The following is a 12653-nucleotide window of genomic DNA, read 5'->3' as shown; positions in this document are numbered from 1 at the left end:
TTTGAAAAACTCTGTTCTTACTTTAGTCTTCTTTTTCAAGTCATTTTGGCATGATCTCTTGTCTCTTCCCTGCATGTTGCTCCATGGGAAGGTGCTATTCCAGCAGCACGGTGGCCAAGGGATGAGCGGGATGGGGGCAGTGCCTGGGCGGGGTGGGCTGGGCAGAACTTGTCCCCTCCTGGCTGAGCAGAGGCTGTGCTGTGGCTGAACCTGAGCAGGAGCACCATGTACATCAGTTATTTTGGTATTCAAAGCCAAAATACTTCTCAGTTTTAGCTGTGAGTGGCCACATGTCTTTCTGTTAACCAACAGCTCCCCATGATCAGTTTTAAGAGCCTATGAAAGGTGGGCTTTCCTGAGGATTAAAGATGTTTTTGCATCAGGTGGATTTTAGCTCTCACAAATTACTTACCCTTCTTCTTGGTAGCTTATTGGTGTCTGTATCTCTGTAACCTGATGCTGCTTTTGAGGATTTTCCTATTCCAAATTCACCAGTTCCTGAAATTGTGGTATACAAACAGGGAAGGCATAAAGGAATTAACAATTATAAGCGAATACTGTGAATGGCACAGAATTACCAAAGCAGGAGGTGTGTATTAGAAGTGTAATTTGCACCGAGGCATAGGTTGATAGGATTGCACAAAAGAAAGTAAGCATAATAGTGAAAATAAGGAGATTATGAAAGTAAAGGCTGCATTCCAAGCCCTAATTAGTGAGGTTATCTGTATTTCAGCTTTTACATTTGTGCGTTAAAAGCACTGGTGGTTTTTTTCCCATTGATTCATATTCTTAGAAAATCTTATGCCAGGATTCTGGCCTTAAAGATTTTACATGATACTAATGTACAATGTGTATTGAATTCTTTGTCTTATTTCAATAATTGATGCTTTATGGAAAGCTGTTGGCTTGAAATACAATTGTGCCTATTCATTTCCAGGGAGATAAACCTCCGCAGTTAAGTAGTGCCAGTACATCAAGCTTCTTTTTTAACCAAAAATAAGTACCATTAATTTAAATTCAGTGAAAGCAATGGATAAAGCTAGCAGTGTTAAATGCTCTCAACATTAAAAGAAAATAGCTTAAAAGTTTCTTGCATAGCAATGAAAAGCATTAGCTTGTCTTTATAGGTTTTTGTATGTATTTATGAAACGTTTGGCTCTGGTGTTGGTGGTTAACTTGTCTGTTCCCACCTCCAGCCTGTGGGGATTTTGTATTTTTTTGAGTGGGTGGCTATCAACTGTTTGAATATGTTTGGCAGCACAACCAATCACTTCTTCACCATTATTTCTTATTGTTGAGTTTCCGAATGCAAGGTGTAACCTACATTTTTTTCCAAGTCATCTTACAAGTACTTTTGACTCTACCTGGATCATTTCAGTGACCAGGTGAAAAATAAATCAATTGGTGAGGCTGTGGACATGTTAGGTAATATTTGCTTTTCCAAAAATACTTTTGAGGATGATGAAAATGCTGAAGAAAACGTGGGAATCAACAGGTAGTAGAGAGCATTGTATGCTGAGAAAGAAAAGAATAAATGGACAGGGGAAGGAACAGAAGATCTGGCAAGTGATGACATCTAAGAGTAATTTCAATTCAACTTTTCATAATAAAGATAACCAGAGTTAAAAATGCCTTGATGCAAAAGTTTTGAAGAATACTGTTCAAGATCACCATCATCACAATTCCTTCTTTGGGAATTGTGTGGGGAGGGACATGATCCGTTCTTATTTGCTGCTTTTAGCAGCGTAAAAACTAAATTGCTAATTTTTCAAATCTCATTGCTTGAGTGTTTGCATTTGGGACAGGGAGGAGGGAAAATGAGAGGCATAAGGAAGGATACATCTAGAAGATGTTTTCTTACATCCTAGTGTGGGTAGATTGTGTGACCCTTTTGGTAGTTAAAAACTGAGAGATGAGTACCAAAACACTGTTAAATCTTTGCTTATCAGTAGGGTTTTACAGCTAATTTTTTTCTGAAAGTTGTACTTTTTTCTCTCTGACAGATCCTTCTTGCTTGTCATTGCCCACTGCACTAAGAATTCCCTCTCACCTGATGAGCTAAAGACACGACCCATAACAACCGGGAAACAGAGCGTTTGAGATCTCCCCATTCAGTGAGTACTCACAACTTCGGCTTTGTGTGTTGTTTGGCTCGGAGATGTGTTTATATTGTCGACCGAAGTGGTTCCATCTATGCTTGAAAAGTGCCTGGGAAGATCTCTGCAGGAAAGTGGTTTTGTAGAGGAAAGCAATTTGTCTCAGCACTTTTCCTTTACAGAATCTACTTCAGTCTTTTCCAGCCCAACTGAATTACTTCAGAAGGTTTCACTTAGAGAAATATGCTTTTTTTTCCTACCTACCTGGATGTTCATTTGCAGGAGTTGCCCATCCTGACAAATTCAGGATCAAATGAGGATGTTTGGAATTTATTGCTCCTGGCATCAAAGGAAATTTTTCTTTGCTCAAATGGAATTTTATTCAGATTCTGAACACAACAAAAACTATTTAGTCTGTATGATTGGCTGCATATCATGAAGTTCTGAATCTGTGTATGCATAATATATGCTGTGCAGAGAGAAGATAAAGGAAGAGAAGAAACTTTTAGATTATCTGTTCTTTTGTGGTGTCTGTAACTGCTGGTCAGAATGCTCACAAGACACCTCAATTTAATTACTGTTGTACGTATGATCTGGGAATTAATGTAATTATATACAGTACCACACTTATCCCAGTGTGTCCAGCAGTGGAAATAGGGTGTCTTGCTTGGGAGTAGCTCAAGAGTGAAGGAAACAAAACCTTCTGTTGATAGATTCTCATAAGAAAATAAAAAAACATTTATTTTTTTTTTATTTTGAGCTTTTTCTTCTCTTGTGGATTTTAGTTTTACCAAGTACAATTTTTTTGTGATACATCTGAGAATTCTTATTCAAATAATTTAATTCAGTGGCAGTATTTTTTAGGAAGCTACTCCCAGATCGTGCCTTTTGTTAAAGATATCTTTTAAATGAAGTTGGTGTAATGCAACATTTTATATTATTTCACTTGGAAAAATTGTGGGGTTTAGATATAGGAAGCACCAAATTCCAAAGGAATTCTTTCACTTGCAGGTTGTTCTGCATTGTTTGCAATGGGTCAGTTGGTTTTTATTCCGTATTTTCTACTGGAAGGTTAATTTCTGTCTCTAGGACTATATTTCTTCAGATTTTAGACCATTAGGATCTATGCTCCATACTTATAAAGTAAATTACTCTAAGAGTCTGAATCTCTAAATTTTCAAAATTTATGTAGTGTAAGAAAATTAAAGTGAGAAATACTGAAGCACTTCTGATTAAGTAATTCTTCATATTGAGAAAGAAAATCTGGTGGGATTGTGGAATTTTTTCCATTTATTTTTACTGTTTTACAAGTCTGAGTTTCATGACAGTTTTCTGCGAGTTTTGTGTAATCAGAAATATGAAAGAGAGGATTCCTGAAAATTGTTTTGACTACTATAAATGTATCTATATATTCTATGTATATGTTATTTGTCTATGCTCTCTGTATGTCTATTTGTTGTAAGGGATCTTCACAGCCCATCTTCAAATAGTTAAAGAACAGATTGACAAGTACAGCTCACACAAAATTCCTGGAAGACAAACATTAGGTGATAAAAGATACTGGTCCAGAAGCTCTCACTTTTGCTCTGTATCTCAACAGCAGTTTGTCAGGGAAGAGGTTGCAGAAGTAGGTCCTCAGTGAAAATTTCAAAACACCTGATAGCTCAATCTCAAATCCCCTGCTGTGGTCTTGGTTTGTTTGGTTTTGCTGCCTGTTTTTTAAAATAACCCCGAGTGATCTCCCAGGGTCAGACAGCAGGTCAGGAGCAAAGCTGAATTTGAAACCCAGTACATAATTCCCTGCAGTAATTAAGGTTGGGAAGGTGCCTGTTAAACCTTTCCAACCGGTGGCTAGATCCTGAATATTGCTTATTTGCATTGTGCTGGAAAATGTTGAGACCTGCAAGGATTTGCAGTTAAAGAAGAAAAAAATTTTCTTATTGGTTCCTGTGGTGTGGCTGTGGGAGTTTGCTCTGGGTTGGATCTGGGTGAGGCACAGGCTGGGAGCTTTGTGATGTTTGTGAGGAGCAGAACCTTCCTTTCCCAGCCGTGGAGTTCCACCAGTTCCTCCAGCTTAGAGAGGAGTCCTCACAGACGCCCAGGACGAGGGAAGAACAGAAGTACCACAAGATCACATGGAGCGTATTATGTCAGGGAATTTGGGATTTCGTTTTGGGGGTTTTGGGAGATGTTCAGTCTTCACATGCCACAGTGAATTTTCCTTAGATTTCCTTAGGTTTGGGGTTGGGAATTTGCCCTGGGTTCTGTCCTGGGTTCTGGTGACATCTCTTGTTTTCAGCTTGTTGTAGGTTCTGCACTGGACTTCACATTGTTGAGCCAGTACTGTCCATTCTTTATGTCACTCCTCAAACTTGGGTTCCTGTGGGTTTGCTGCTGTGGTGAGGAGGTGCTGGTAACTTCCAATTGCTTCTTTTTTGTGTGGTTTGCCCAGCCTTTGAGCAGTGCCTGTTTCTGCCTCTTGATTTGTTCTTTTTTTATACAACTGACAAAGACTCACCATCAGTTCCCAAACAAATATTGAGACTCATTTCTCTCCATTGTGTCCTTCTCCAGCATCTTCTGTGTTCCTCAGGGGCCATGGTTGTGACATCAATATTCAGCATGTTTTGTTAGGTTTGCTTTTTGTTTTGGCCTTTCATTTATTTTTCTTTCAACAAAGACTCCTATCATCCCATCATGGTGGATCAAAGCCTTTGGAAAGTAACTACCTTAAAGAAAAAGCAAGTTTAACTTCTTGAACAAAGCCTTCCTGGACTTCTCCTCAGGGGACGATTCAGTTTCTTGGCTCTATGTATCTTGATAGTAAATTCCCTTTTTCTGCGGGGATGGGAAGAAAACAGCCTCTCAATCACTGACAACTTGTGTGCTCTTCTGAGTCCTGGGTCTTGAGGATGCAATTTTTTTTTGGCATTTTTAGGGCTACTTGAATAAAACACCATATTCTATATGGTTTGTAAACCTTCTGTAAACTTCCATTGGTATAAATAGCCAAAACTACTTGAGAATATTGCTGAAATAGCCCTCTTGTTACTGTCAGACTTGCATGCCTCTACCATGTTTGATTTATTAGTTTGCAATTATTTTTAAAGGGAACAAAAGTATAGAGAATATGGTTTCGAATATTTGTATCTTTTATTTCCTAAACAACAAACTCACAACCAGAATTTGATAAGTAAAATATTAGCACTCAGAAATGGAGCCACAAAACCAACGTAGCTTCTGCTATTGATTTTTCTCCTGAGAAACTATTTTGGCAGCAAAGGCAGGTTACCATCCTGTTACTTACTTAGAGTAAATTACTCTAAATTATAAACTAACCAATAAATCAGTATTGCTAAAGTGTTGTCCTCCCATTCCTTATCCCATGGCTAAAGTCTGTATCCCAAATAAGAAAAAAAATGCACCAGAAAATTGTTTTAATTTTTTTTTTAATAGATACAGTAAAATAGACACTTCCTGGAATTATCAGCATATTTCAGCATGATGAAAGAGCAAGGATATATATGCAATTAAAATGAATCTTTGTAATGTGATGATTACAGAAGTAGAATTAAGGTGATGTCCATGCTTTTTAGATTATGCCATATCACCAAGTATTAGTTTGACTAAAGCATATTTTAAAGAAGAAAAGATAATATTTCTGTATATTTTTGTCCTTGTTTTGGAGTTTAGTAGAATATTAATGGGATTTAACCTATTTACTTTTAGGAGTGGCTTTATACTTATCAGGATATATGCCCACACATTGGCCTTAGGGAGAGAAATTTATTTGGCAGCATTCTTTAAAACATGAGATTTGATGTGAGGAAATAGATGGAGCACTGTCATTTCTTAAGTCCTGCATGAGCAGATGAGAAATTGAATCTTATTTTGGATAAATTCAGGCCTCTGTCAGATGTATGGAAGATGGGAATAATTCAAGCAGAACAGTAAGTCTCGGGTGATTTGGAAAAAAAAAAAGATTACTGTATCTTAAAATATTTTAGTGGACTCTAGGTGAGTATTCAGACTGAGAAGATGTAGCGAGGAAAAACTAACTGTATAAAAATATCAAATTATCACTAAATTTCAAGTAAAAATGTACTGGCAAAGAGAAATAGATGCTTGAAGTCCTTTTCTTTTTGACTGACTATTATGTAGCACACAAAGCTGAGTGTTGGTAAATAGGTGCTGATAGTATTTGCTATTTTATAAGAATTCTCTTGTAGTTAGGTACAGATTTTACTAACAATATTTTGCATTCTGTGCCATGACATTGTATAATTCATATGCTTTCTATATACTTCAGTGGGATATGAGCTTTTGTGTGAAAAAGGCTCTGTGAGGGGAAAAATACTTAAAAAGAAAATTCATCTTTTGGCTTCTGTGGGAGTGTGGGACTGTGGGTGAAAGAGTCGGGGGGAAATGCTGTAGGTATTTAGACTGGCCTAGGGTGGAAGCTTGAGGGAAATGTTGGGATAACTATCTGAATGCTTCTTGAAGTGAGGCTGAAGTGGGCAGGTCTTGCCTAGAAACTCTTGAAATGACATTCTGTGCATTCTATGTCTGTCCTTGGAGAGCCCAAAGAAAAGAGTTATAGCTCATGACAGGTGGTGCTCAATGAAATAGTCTGTATGACCTGCTACAAACACTGAATAAGGGTATCTGACATGAAGGAAAATGTAAAGTCCTGTCTGTGGTGCTCTCGTTAATCTGTCCTTTATTTATGGTTTCATCCCTTCTTTCCTGTATTGAAAACTCAGTACTGGCAATTCTAGATTTTTGTGCAACCTATTCTGAAATCATCCTGGAAACTTGGTGGGGTTTCAAGAGAAGTTCTGTGTCCCTGAGAATGATGGAGCCCTTCACGTTTGATGATGAATGCAGAACTGAACTATTTCAGAGCTACCTGGTGAAAAGGTTCACAGTCAGCATCCTTCTTGGAAGAAACCCTCTGTCTGTAATTACTTTGTGACTGAAGTTGGAGGTAGTGTGAGTCTGTAGGTGTCTGATAAATGTTTTTGGTGGAATAGAGCACACATATGAGGAATGAGTGGATAAAGCTGCATTTCAGTTCCATTCATTCTAGTCCAGATTGGTGCCTTTGCCTTCATGAACAGATTATTTTTGTGTATTTAAAGGAAAAGAATAAAAAAAATCTTTAGGAGAAGGGAACATTTGTAAATATATGTTTCCATTCAGATTTTGCCTTTGCTTTTCCTTGTGCTGTTTGTGTTTCTAGAAGTAGCAGGGACAGACTGGTTCATTAGGCTTTCAGTGCCTGTTAGAAAACACGCTCCAACTCTGAACCAGTCTCGAATCAAATTACAAGTTAACTTTTAGTCAGCAAGCTGGATCTGCCTGGATAGGATCTTCAAAAACCAGGTTTGATAGAAAGAAAACAGAAGAAGTAGATAAGAGCTAAACTGCCACCGCAGTGAGAATCAAAATGTTCAGCACTCACAGACGTGTCTGTGTTGGGAAGCGCTCCCCCCATCAGCACTGTCTGACAGCTGTATGTATTTGCTGCTGAGGCTGGGACATGAATCAGTGACAATAAGCCTGAAGAAAGGCTGGGATGTCATCCTGGAGATGGCTGGTATTGACTGCAGGGAAGGAGACATGGAGTGAGCAGGACACCTTGCAAGGATAAATCAGTTTTGCGTAATAGGGAGTCCTCCAAGGGCACTAATGATGCAGGAGAACAACATGTCAGTAGGGCATGGGGGAGTGACAGGATTGTGCTGCACTGTAGCTTTGCTGCAATTCCAGGAGGTCTGTGAGGCAAGGTGATTCATAATCCAAGTATTATTTGTTCTACACTTTTATTTTCTTTTTCAATTTGAAGTTGTATGCAGGGAAGATTGTGGTTTGCTACTTGTCTTCAAGCTGTTATTTATTCGCAGTGTCACTGTGCCTTATACAAGTTTTAATTTACATAAATATGTCTCACAATGTTGGTACCTTGACAGGGACCTGAAGTGGAAAAACAATATAACTACTACTGCCTCTCATGGTCTACTGTAGAAAACCAAAGTATGCCTAACTTTCTAAGCCTGGGTTTCAGCAGAATAACTTAAAATTATAAATTCAACATAACTGGAATTTTATTTTAACCTTGCACCTGCTCACCTATTTTACTGGCAGATGGGTATAACCTTGCCTTTTTGAGCATGTACAACAGAAGCAGCTTTACTTCATTCCCATCCTGACTGACCTACCTTTTCATACCCCCTGGCAATCTGGTCCCTACTTGTACAACATGAGGTTAATTACAGTGCTGTGAACATGTGCATTAAAACAACCTGCCTACTGGTAGAGATATTTTTTTTTGTTGTTGTTTTATAAGATTGAATCCTCTTATTTTTTAATATTTTCTAATAACTGTCATGTGGCACATTTCACAGACAGTTGAAGTTTCCCTCACTTTAGCAGAAATGCAGCTTATTATGCAGATATCCACTTCTGATTATGAGCATCTGCAGCTCCTCAAGACACAGAGATGCTGGTGGATGTGTCTAGGCATCTTCATTTGTTGTGCTATGTTGTCCCAGAATAAATATGCAGAATATATTGCAGTAGAACAGTCACAATGTAAAAAAAGAAACACACTGGTGCTTTGTTATATCATAGCTGGCTGTGCTGCTAGTTATAAAGCAAGTAGTTAAATCCAAGTGAAAGGAATTTTTCTTTTTAAAAAAAATATTCTAAATATTTGCTTTATCTTGTTTTTTTTTTAGTCAATCTCCTTAGCGACAGAAACAGATGTTTCTTTTTTCTTAGTCATTACATTCAAAGAAAGAAGCTGCTTCAAAAATAATGAAAGCAATTTCTATGAATAGGGTAGCTATTAATTGTTGCCAAGATGGTTTAGGATGATAATAAGACATGCAACAATTGGCTTTTTTCTTTAATTGAAATATAGCTATCTAGTTAACCTGTACTGGTTATGTGAGCTATAATCTGTCTGCTCTTATAGTGCATTTATTGTGTGATTTCCTGTGTGACAGAAACAAGAGTGAGCTTGACTATTTCTGGTTTTTGAGGAGATGTGTAGTATCAATGTGTACCTAATGTTTTATTAATTTGCTACTTCAAAGTAAGTCGGTGAAGAGTTTGCCTTGAAGACAAAGAACTAAATATGCATGGCCTTACAAATATATATTTTTGTACATCAATTTACAATATGAAACAGTATAATTAATTCAAAACATGGACTTTGTTTTAGAGTGATGCTCTTTCTCAAATTACTCTATATTTTTCTCTAGATATTGATTACACAATTTAAAGCTGTTGTTTGGTTTCAAAAGAGTTTACTGATCTGTAATTTCACCTGTATAGCCAAGAGTGTGTTGTTAATTCACAGGAAATTGGCACATGTGAGGTCTAGAAAGAAATGAGCTGGGATGGCAAGATCAAGATATGAACCGGTCTCTGTAAGCCAAGAGAAACAAACCTGCCTCTGGAATTTGCAGAGGGAAGGACCTTTGCTGTTCCCCTAATCCTGAATGATGTCATTTAAGTTAATTGCTTGTGGATGGACCTGCAGATTTGCTTGAAAACTAGTGCAGAAAATGGAACTTCATTCTTGGTAGTGCAAACCTGCTCAGCTCATCACATGGAGATTGGTAACAGTGTTGAGGGGAGAAAACAGTTGTTCAGATGGGTGAAATTGGGAAGCCTTAAGCTCAGCTGGAGCTACACTAGCAAAGGTTAGCAAGAGTACCAAGGAGGGGCCTTACAGAAATGTAGGCTCATTGCAGAAGGACTTTGAGTGTTCATGGGTCTGCTGATGGATGGGGAGAAAACGATGGACACTATGGAAAAAGATTAATTAGCCAATGCCCCTTTTGCCTTGCTCTTCAGCAGCAATGTGTAATTACAGACCTGTGTTGTATCATCTTGGTTTGAGGAGGAGAGGTGCAGCCAGACTGATAAAAGGCTAATTTTAGGCCTTTGACATATGATGGCCAGCCTAACTTCTGTCCCTGGAAAGATCATGATTGTAGATTTTAAATCCACCTGCAAGTATGTCAAGCGTAAGTAATACTGCAGATTTACTGGAGGGCTACTGGTGTTTTACCAGTTTGATTACCTTCTACAGTGACATGGCTATAGATGGTCAGCAGAGGAGACAATGAAATGAATAGCCATGTCAGTCATTTTACATGTTTTAGTACCAAGTTTGAATGGATTTGCACACTGAATGCCACAAAGCACATATTCTTGGATTCTTCTGCAGCATTTATACCTTGTGGTTTTTCTTCTGGCTTGTGGGGTTTTTTGTTAGTTTATTTGGTTTTGGTATGGATTTGTTTTGGTTGGTTGGTTTTTGTTTGTTTGGATTTCTTTTTTTTCCCCTCTTTTTACAAGCGTGTTCTCCTATTGCTTGCATGTGTACAGCAGGAAAAAGAAAATAAAACCTTTGTTGTGAATTTTACTCCAAGAACTGGCTAAACTTACAGAAGGAAAAAGTAAAGAAGGTTACAGTTATGCTACAACCTGTAATCACATTTATACTCTCCCTGATGCTTTCTATTTTCTGTCTCCTCCCAACCCTGAAAATAATAATTCTGATTGAAACTACTTCTGGCACATGTTGGTGGAAAAAATGGTTTTGAGAAGCTTTACCAAAGAACCATCTGGAGCATATGTGAGGGCCAAGAACACTGAGAACTTCCTCCATGGAGGAACTGATGAGCTGGGTGGAGCAGTGAGCAGTAAACTGTGCCTGTAATCCTTTTAACTGGCCAGCACATCAGACAGATGGGCAGCTGCCCAAGTGCTGTTTCCCTGGGAGTTTTAGATAGCAGACCGTGCTCCCCCTTAGGTTTTGCTGAGGCAATAGTGGAACCCATCTGCACTCCAGTTTGGATGTGCAGGGCAGTCCAAAACACAAACATTAACCCACTCCCAATTCCTCAGGAAGTGCAGATTGTTTTTATCTGTTGTATGCTGAGAGTGGGGCATCAGAGCTCCTCAGGAAGGAGGTTGCTGTGAGTATATAAAGAAACATGGATTGGGGAGGGCTGGAAAGGGAGAGGCTGAGTTTCAGTGGAAATTGTCTATTCATCCTGCTGTAACTTCTGTGGGTGGGTGAGGAGTACAGGGATCTGCAGGAGGACCTCCAAAGGGAAAGCTTTCATCAGCTGTAGGCTGCAATAGCATTCCAGAAATGACATGGAAGAGTCTTGGAGCAGTACAAAGCCCTGGTGTCTGGCTATGCAGGCAGGGAGGCATCATGGGCTGTGGTGGTGGGTCTGCTTCTCCCTAGGCAGAGACCTTGCCTGGTGCTGGCTGCTAAAGTAAATGGTTATTCCTACTGAGTGTTGAGTTGACTCAGTTTATTGCAGTTGAAACAAGTATTGATCCTATAAAATACGAGTAGCTAAATGAAATGTTACTGCCAGTGTCATCTTGTGTAAGTGTAATTAAACCAGGTCTGTGAACTCTGTGGTCGTGCATTCCACGTGAACTCTCCCCTGTGGTTCACTAGGTTAGATGCTGACTCCCCTCTGGTTGAATTGTTGGAGGAGGAGGCCTTTTTGGGGGAGCTGGAGATGGTGTAAATTCTTCCATGATAGCTGCAAATGAGGCAGTGAGGAAGCACTTTGTCACTTAGAGAAATAATAGTCATTATATGGCTCTTTGCAAACTGCACTAGTTCTCTAGGAGGGTCTAAAATTCTGTGACTGCAAGGCAGAAAAAGAGTAAGTTGGTGTGTGAGAAGAGCAGAAAATTCACTTACCTGATGTCTCTTCTGTTGACCGTCCAGCAACCTCAAATATTAAAAGGATTTTTTTTTTCTTGTTGCTGCTTCTTCCCCCTTTACTCCTCACTGAAAGGCAAAATCTCCATTGTTAGCAGCTGTCTTGGTGTTTCCTGGATTTTGGCAAATCATTGCTTGCATATTGGTGCTCTTTCTATATAAATGTAGGTGATTCCTACAGAGTATTTTAGAGGAAATTTCAGGTTTTCTTTCATGCTCTCTGTGTGTTTAGGTTCCATATGCCAGCTCTCTGTTACTGTCCATAGGTTTACTTACTTCTGATAGAAATTAGAAGAAAATGGCTAATTCTCTTATCATGAAATTGGAGTAAAAGAGTAAGAGTCTGCAAAAGAAATAACAGACAGGGTGCCTGATAAAGGTAATGCTCTCAGTGGCAGTGCTTCCACGGGTGTTTAATGGACATAATTCTTCAAATGCTCCCATAACAAATGAGAGTCTTTTAAACATTCTCAATAAATTGCCCCTAAAGGTAAAATCGCTGATAATTCTGCAGCTCTACAAGATCTGTCCACAAGTTATTTTTAAAGACAAGACTTCTTACAAAGAATAACTCTCTGATATTCAAAGAACGAATCCCACTCAGTGTAATGCTAATGAGAATAAGACACAATTTTTCACGTTTCAAGTTCAATTCTGATTTAACTTGAAATTACTACAGTTGGTAATAGGAGAAATTACACATGTAAAGTTAGTATTCTTGAAGTATATGTGAGAATATTGAAGTTAAATGTGTTCTTTAAATGGACTGAATATTCAGAATATCTGGG

The 12653-nt window shown here is 38.6% G+C and overlaps 1 protein-coding gene across 14 annotated transcripts in view; it reads left to right on the top strand.

The window, feature by feature from the left end:
* The window catches only part of TENM2 (teneurin transmembrane protein 2), a 643539-nt gene that overhangs the window by 68894 nt on the left and 561992 nt on the right, over window positions 1–12653 (top strand). For all 14 annotated transcript variants that reach the window (XM_027682931.1, XM_027682929.1, XM_027682927.1 and 11 more), the window contains exon 2: window positions 2004–2114. The gene's annotated coding sequence lies outside the window, so the exon portion shown is untranslated. The remainder of the gene's footprint in view (window positions 1–2003; window positions 2115–12653) is intronic.

Source organism: Neopelma chrysocephalum, unplaced genomic scaffold (assembly GCF_003984885.1).
Source record: "Neopelma chrysocephalum unplaced genomic scaffold, ASM398488v2 Primary Assembly neopelma1_63, whole genome shotgun sequence".
In the NCBI taxonomy this organism is placed as follows: domain Eukaryota; kingdom Metazoa; phylum Chordata; class Aves; order Passeriformes; family Pipridae; genus Neopelma; species Neopelma chrysocephalum.
The sequence above is the reverse complement of the archived record's forward strand: the minus strand, read 5'-3'. Positions and strand labels throughout refer to the sequence as shown.